The sequence below is a fragment of the Coturnix japonica genome, chromosome 12 (genome assembly GCF_001577835.2).
Source record: "Coturnix japonica isolate 7356 chromosome 12, Coturnix japonica 2.1, whole genome shotgun sequence".
Classification (NCBI taxonomy): Eukaryota; Metazoa; Chordata; class Aves; order Galliformes; family Phasianidae; genus Coturnix; species Coturnix japonica.
The window spans coordinates 15,703,162-15,709,600 of record NC_029527.1 but is presented as its reverse complement, the minus strand read 5'-3'; the positions used below and the strand labels follow the sequence as shown (position 1 = coordinate 15,709,600).

Genomic DNA, 6,439 nt, shown 5'->3' with positions numbered 1-6,439 from the left:
ACAGCTCTGCTTTTTGCCAGGCTTAATTTCAAACAGCAGAAACTTTCATTTCCAGAGTTAAAACCCCAGAAGACACAGAAGTGTGGTGTCCATTGATGTGCTGATTATTTCAAGGTCAGGAGAACTGTGCCACTGTCACTCATTACAGCAATAATTTCATCTTGAAGTGAGGTTTCTTCACATATCTCTCACAGCAGAATATAAAATCCTGTAGCTGATCCTCCAGAGCCCCTCATTCGTCCTTCATGTAGGGCTGGAGCCTGTAGGTCCATACACAGAACTGGGCTGGGCTGGACCCTGCTTCTTGTTGGCAGCTGTTGGGAACCACCATAAGAGTTCAGGAGAACCTGTAATCGAAAACCAGTTTTGGAAATAATATTGAATCCAGCTCTTCATACTTACTGCTATGGAGAAAGTGCTCTTGGTGTTGTGTTGTTGAAATGTGACGAATGCATTTTGAGGTAGGAAAACAACAAAATAGGGCTGAATTTATGTTGTGTTACCACTTCTCACGTCAATGGGAAATGCTTCAATGCTAGCGTTTATTCAAAAGGTTTTGCCAAGACCTTGAGCCTCATACATTAATAAGAGGCTGTAACAAGGAAATCAAGGTACACAATGTGTTTTTCACAAATGAAATAGTTGGCTTCTTTAATACATGCAATGTATAATTGCAGTGCCTTATAGGAATTTCTTAACGGGAGTGTTTTTGAAGCAGCCACTAAAAGGCAGTAATCAGTAATAAAAATGAGGGCATTAGCACTCAGACCAGAGTAAAAGCATCATTAAAGTGTAAGTTCTAAGGTACACTCCTTTAAATTTCCCTCGTTACATGTGCAATTAAGGAATAAACAATAAAGAAATGATTATTTTTCTGTGATTTCTCATCCTAACTACCCTTTAAAAGTGTAATTAACGTGAGGTGGGATGAGCTGAAGCGTGGTGAGCAGTTTCTCCTGTAGAGCAATGGGTGGATGGATCACTTCTTGCACCCACCCAGCAGGGTCTTCTCCTGGTGGTGGCAGAGCTACCTTTGTGCCTTTTGTTGTACAAAAATGTTAAGATAGTGCTCACCAGAGGGCTGATTTTAATATATACACACTGCTATTGGTGTTTACACTTTGTAATCAATCATTCTGGCTTCATCTGGTATCTATTAGCTATGGATATGGCACAAACAGAAATCAGGGAGAAAATGCACTATGGCCCCAGAACCACTCCAGCAAGAATAAATGGTATAAATGAGTTTTTAAGGAAGGTGAAACGTGGTTCCTTCTGTTCAGTAGGGAACAATTCAAGCTTCAAGAAGGAAATACCTGGGTGGAATTCACTTTTTCCTGAATGACAGTACGTTGCAGAAAGACATTGAGGAGCAGCACATCAGCATAACAGTGCTTATGGCAATGAGCCACCAGCAGGTATGGGAGAGAAAAGTCTGGGTTTATTCTTTTTGCTTATATTGTATTGCTGGAATTGACATCAGCTGGGGAGCGTCTGGAAGAGAACAAGACAGGGGTAACAGTAATTGTGCTGCATCTTGCAAGTGTTTTGTGAGCAAACCCACTTTGGAAGTGGTACATTAATGAAAAGCTTTACCATAAACCATGAGATATGAAAATCGATGGAAGTGTGGCCTCAAAAAGCTTATTTTCGTTTTTAGAATTACATTTTTAGTTTGCCTTGACTTAGATGGTGTAAGAGGACTGTTCTGTCACAGCCTGAGCTGATGATTGATCACCTGGTGCAGGGGGTGGCTGGCCCAGGAAGCACAGGTACATGCAATTCACTACTTCTTCCCATTTGATTGGGAGGGGTGGACCCTTAATGGGTCATATAAGGGCTAGAATAGGGAAGGCTCCTTCCTGAGATGGGGTGTTCTGTTGCTTGAAATTTGCATGCCAGTCAGGTGAGTTAACTTTTTCCTATAGATGATTACTGTTATTCCTCATAAGCATTGCCTGCTGTTGGAAAGGATTTATCAGAAGCAATCTTGCTGCTTCTAAGGACCAATAGATGGCTAGATATTTCATTAATGCTGAGGATGGGCCTTGCAGATCTCACTTAACAACCTTTTTCTTGTCTACAGAAAGAAGAGGTCTTGGAGCATTGAGCATCTCCCCCATGGGACCTCAGTTTGTGGTACCCGAGTAGCAGTGTGCCCACATGTGCCTGGAGCTGCCCTGTGCCTGCAATGTTGTCACCTGGGTAAGTTATTTTGCAGTGATGGAGAAATTTAGGTGATTTCATTGCAGATAATGGGATGCGTTTATTCTCTCAGCTAGTCATGTTTCTGTGAGATTTTTATCTGGTAATAGTGCTTGTCCGTGGTGTGCAGATTGATGCAGCTGATTCTGCTTAGCTCACGGTGTCAGTCGGGATTGCTGTGCTTGGATGTGTGATTGACATGCTGGGTTCTTAGGGTTCACCCTCAGCTATTGCAGCATCTGCGGCAGAGAAGTAGGGGCTGTGAAGCAGATGTGAGAGTCTGTGAGTGCAGTGTAACCATGGCAGTGTGGGGACATGGGGCAGCTGTGTGGCCAGGCTGCAGTGAAGCTCTGCTCTGTAGCTCTGTTAGGTACCCAGCTACATCTGAATCTCCACAGGGTAATACATTAAACCTCCTTGCTAACCTCTAAAGTACAGAATGAGAACAGAGGAGAAGGAGCAAGCAGTTAAAGGCAAGACAAAAATACCTACTTGTCACAGGGAGGGTTCAATACTTTGTTTCTTTGCTGAAGGGGAAAAAAGAAAAAAAAAAAAAAAGGATATAAGCTCAGGTAGTAACTTTAAATTAGCTTAATTTGCTGATACCTTAAGGCTAAGGATTACTGAATTTAATTATGGGAGCTAGGAAACGCATTAAGATAACATTAGGCCTTAAACTGAGCCTCATGAGGCAATGAAATTAAAGTTGGTTTGTGCTCTATCTCCCTACTGTACTGTGTGTTGCTGCAGCCCTCCCAGCTCTGCCAGCGCTCCATGTTGGCTGTTCTGTGCTTCTGGTGAGTGTGTGAGCACCTGCAGCAGCTCCTCTTGGCATTGGGGTGCTTTGTTGCTGTTTTTTGTGTGGGGTCTAACACTTGTACCTGCAAGGGCAAGAGGTCAGCCATAGGCACCCAGCTTGGCCCAGGCCCTGCCTGGCATGCTGCCTTCCTTCACAGGCATTCCTCTCCTTCACTGGGGCTCCAGCAAGGAGTGCTGAGGCCTTTTGATGGCTGTTAGTCTGATGCCATGTTTATTCCTACTTCACTTTCACCTTCCTGCTCAATTGAGTCTATTATTCATCGCTCCTTTTGATATGAGCTTTGTATTTGCTTCATGTTTTTTAAGAGAAGCTCAAGATTAAACTGAAGATGACTGTTATGAGGAGTCCTCTTGTAGTCAGTTTGCTGCTGAGCTGTATAGTATTGAGGAGTTATTTAGTATTGACCTTTCTTGTGCTTATTCTGGAGGTGGGCTTTTCTCCCACTCGCTGCTGTGGGGTTGTGCAGCCTTCACCTCCTGTTCTTAACCTAAACACGGTACCTTTACAGGGTATCATGTTTAGGTTAAGGGTATCCCCAAGAGAGGAACTGATACACTCTGGCTATTTGGATTTCTGTAGGAAAGGAACATAGACAACTGAGCAAATGACAGTTATTTGTATGGCAGTTGAATCAGCAATGTCACACAGATGACTCTGAGCTCATGTATTTAATAATATTAAAGAAACAGAGAGTAACACACTGAAACAAACAAACAAATGCTGCTTTCTGCAGTTCTATGGCTTTATCCGGTGCATTTAGCAGCCCCATAATCCATGCTGTAGTCTCAGCTGTATGTCACTTGACGTATTCCTTGTTTTATGGATCACTGGAAGATAATTCTCTTGTTTTCCATTGGAACTGTAGTAAATAAATGTCAGGATTTTTCTGGTGCTGTTTACTCCGGTTTCCAGCTTGTGTATTAATTTCTGTCAAGTGTTTTGGCTTTGTACTCATTCCAAAGATAGTCTGTTTTCATGCTGGGTTAAATCATTAATCCTGATCCTATTTTTTACAAACTGAAAGTAATTATTTAAAATGTGCATTTGAGAGTGTTTTCCTCATGTCGTCTCTGCTACTTCTAAAAGAAAACAAGCAGCACTCTGGAGCTGATGTATTGCGTTTACTTTAAATGCACACATGTGCTTTGTAGCTTTTAAGGCTTGTGACAAAGCACAGCATTGAGCTGCAGAGCCACAGCAGAGTCTGTGTGCAGAATAGAGCTGCATGCTCCAATCCCAGTCCTGTCCTTGATAAATCTGATATTTTTGGCTTGAGGTAAAAAGCCATTTGGGAATTTGAGGTACTTCATGTCGATGATGTGTTGATGTATTGCCTGTATTGGGCAGCTCATGTTTCTACCTGGAGCTCTGGAGCTGTATGCAGCAGCATGAGCACCCTCACAGCACACTACAGTGCTACACTGCTGCGTTTTAACATGCAAAAGTCCTAGCAACGCAGCTAATAGTTCACTGAGTGGCTGTGCTGTGCAGGTACCAGCTCTCCATCAGCAGTGGCGTGCTCACGTCCTTTTGGGCTCTTTCCCAGTCATGAATGTTGCAGTTGTGTTCCATTTTTTGGATGGGTTGCTGTCTCATTTTGTTGTTCTGTACATCTCTGTTGCTGCCAGGATGGCCGTTTCAAGGTTTTATTTTCACTGTGTGTTTTGGAAGTCTGCTGGTTAAAAGCCTAGAAAATGAGGTTTATTTTAATGTCACAGAATTGCTGAGAAAATGGGAAGTTGTTTGAGATTCTCCTAATTGAGCTCTTTCCAATTCATTGAGAAGAAGTTGGTGCCAATTGCTCTATAAATAGTAATTCTGTTTAACAGCAGCAAATTCCTCTTGAACCTACAGGTACATTGCTGTGACCATCAGTCCCAGCCCTGTTTATCAGCCCAGGGATGCTTTGGCAAGGCAGCCTGCAATGTGAGACATGTTTTCTCTTGTAACTAGAGGCCTGGGGTCACACGCAGCAGAGATTTACTGTCTGTGTGCTGCTGTCCCCTTCCTGTTTGCTGCATGCTGCCAACTCATGCTAACATCCAGGAAAGTGTGGGTGCTCAAGGCAGTCTGATCTGCTGGGGACATCCAGCTCATGGCAGGACTTAGAGCTCAGTGACCTTGCAGGTCCCTTCCAACCCAAGCCATTCTGTGATTCTATGACACACGAGGAGATGCTGCCACTCCAGTCTGTGCTCCCGGAGCTCCTGCAGCACTGTAGGCAGAGCACAGCCCGGCTGCAGGTGGTAGCGCTGCAGTGCTGAGCCCAACAACCGCTGCCAAGCGGTCCTGCCAAGCTCACTGACTTGTTTGTCTGTCCTCGCAAGGGGTCTGTGTACATACTAAGTAGCTCCTCTATGAGAAATCCTTGAATTCCGAAGCTGCTATTCACAGAAATTGCACTTTAGGAGGAAAAAAGGGCACTGCAGTTTTGTTACTTACAGTGCTCTCTGCATAGTGTCTCTTTATAACACCTAAATAAAGCTCAGGCACTTGCCTTGCTTTGTAGTAATGCTTTCCCCTGGTAATTTTTTTTTTAAAGACATTAAAACATGATGACATTAAAAGCATCCTCAGCCTGTGCAGGTTCTGTACAAAATGGAAGGGTGATCAGAGGCAGAAAAGGGTAACACTTTGAACAAGGGACTTTTCAGCTGCTTGGTGTCACCAGGGACAGCAGGACGACTGCCTGGGCTGGCTATGGAACAACTAACACTGCCCCCCCTGCACCAACACCTGTACAGCACAGCCCATGTCCTTCCCCTGGACTGCAGGTCACCGATAATATACTGCTAAGCCTTTCTTGCTGTAGTTGAAGGTGGTTATTTATTGATCTGCTCTTGGCAGCTGGTGAAATGCCAGCTTTCAGCATTAGCTCCTGGCCTCGTTTTATTTAAACCTTGTAAAATTTCATAGTTTCTCTTCAGCAGCGAGAATGTGTAAATGTTTCTCCTGGAATAGTTTAGAATAGGGATTTTGACCTACTACTGCTTTAAACCTTAAAACTCTCTCGTGGTTCCAAGAAAGAAAGATGACAGATCCCCCTGGGTGCCCTTCCTATGGCCTTCTGGAGCAGTGGCTAATCTGTAGCAGAGCTGGCTTAAAGGGAACATAGTGACATTGGGATTTCCTGCAGGTGTAAAGCAAAATTGATAATCACTGATAGTGCAAACCAAGTCTTTGGTTTTGAGGTTTTTTTTTTCTGTTGTGGCCCGTGGTTGGTTGTGGCCCGTGGTTGGTTGTGGCCCGTGGTTGGTTGTGGCCCGTGGTTGGTTGTGGCCCATTCTGCGTGCTGAACGGATTGGATGCCCTCATCCACATCCCTGCTGCATTTGTGATAGTGAAAATGGTGATAGCCATTTAATAACTGCCCTAGCTACTATTGGTTGTGCTTATGCAATTGACATTCCAGTG

At 44.0% G+C, this 6,439-nt stretch overlaps 1 long non-coding RNA gene across 2 annotated transcripts in view; it reads left to right on the top strand.

Moving 5' to 3' along the window:
- The first annotated feature begins 1,850 nt into the window (after window positions 1-1,850).
- The window catches only part of LOC107319992, a 30,144-nt gene continuing 25,555 nt past the window's right edge, over window positions 1,851-6,439 (top strand). For both annotated transcript variants that reach the window (XR_004308845.1, XR_004308844.1), the window contains exons 1-2: window positions 1,851-1,906; window positions 2,087-2,205. This is a non-coding gene — a long non-coding RNA (uncharacterized LOC107319992). The remainder of the gene's footprint in view (window positions 1,907-2,086; window positions 2,206-6,439) is intronic.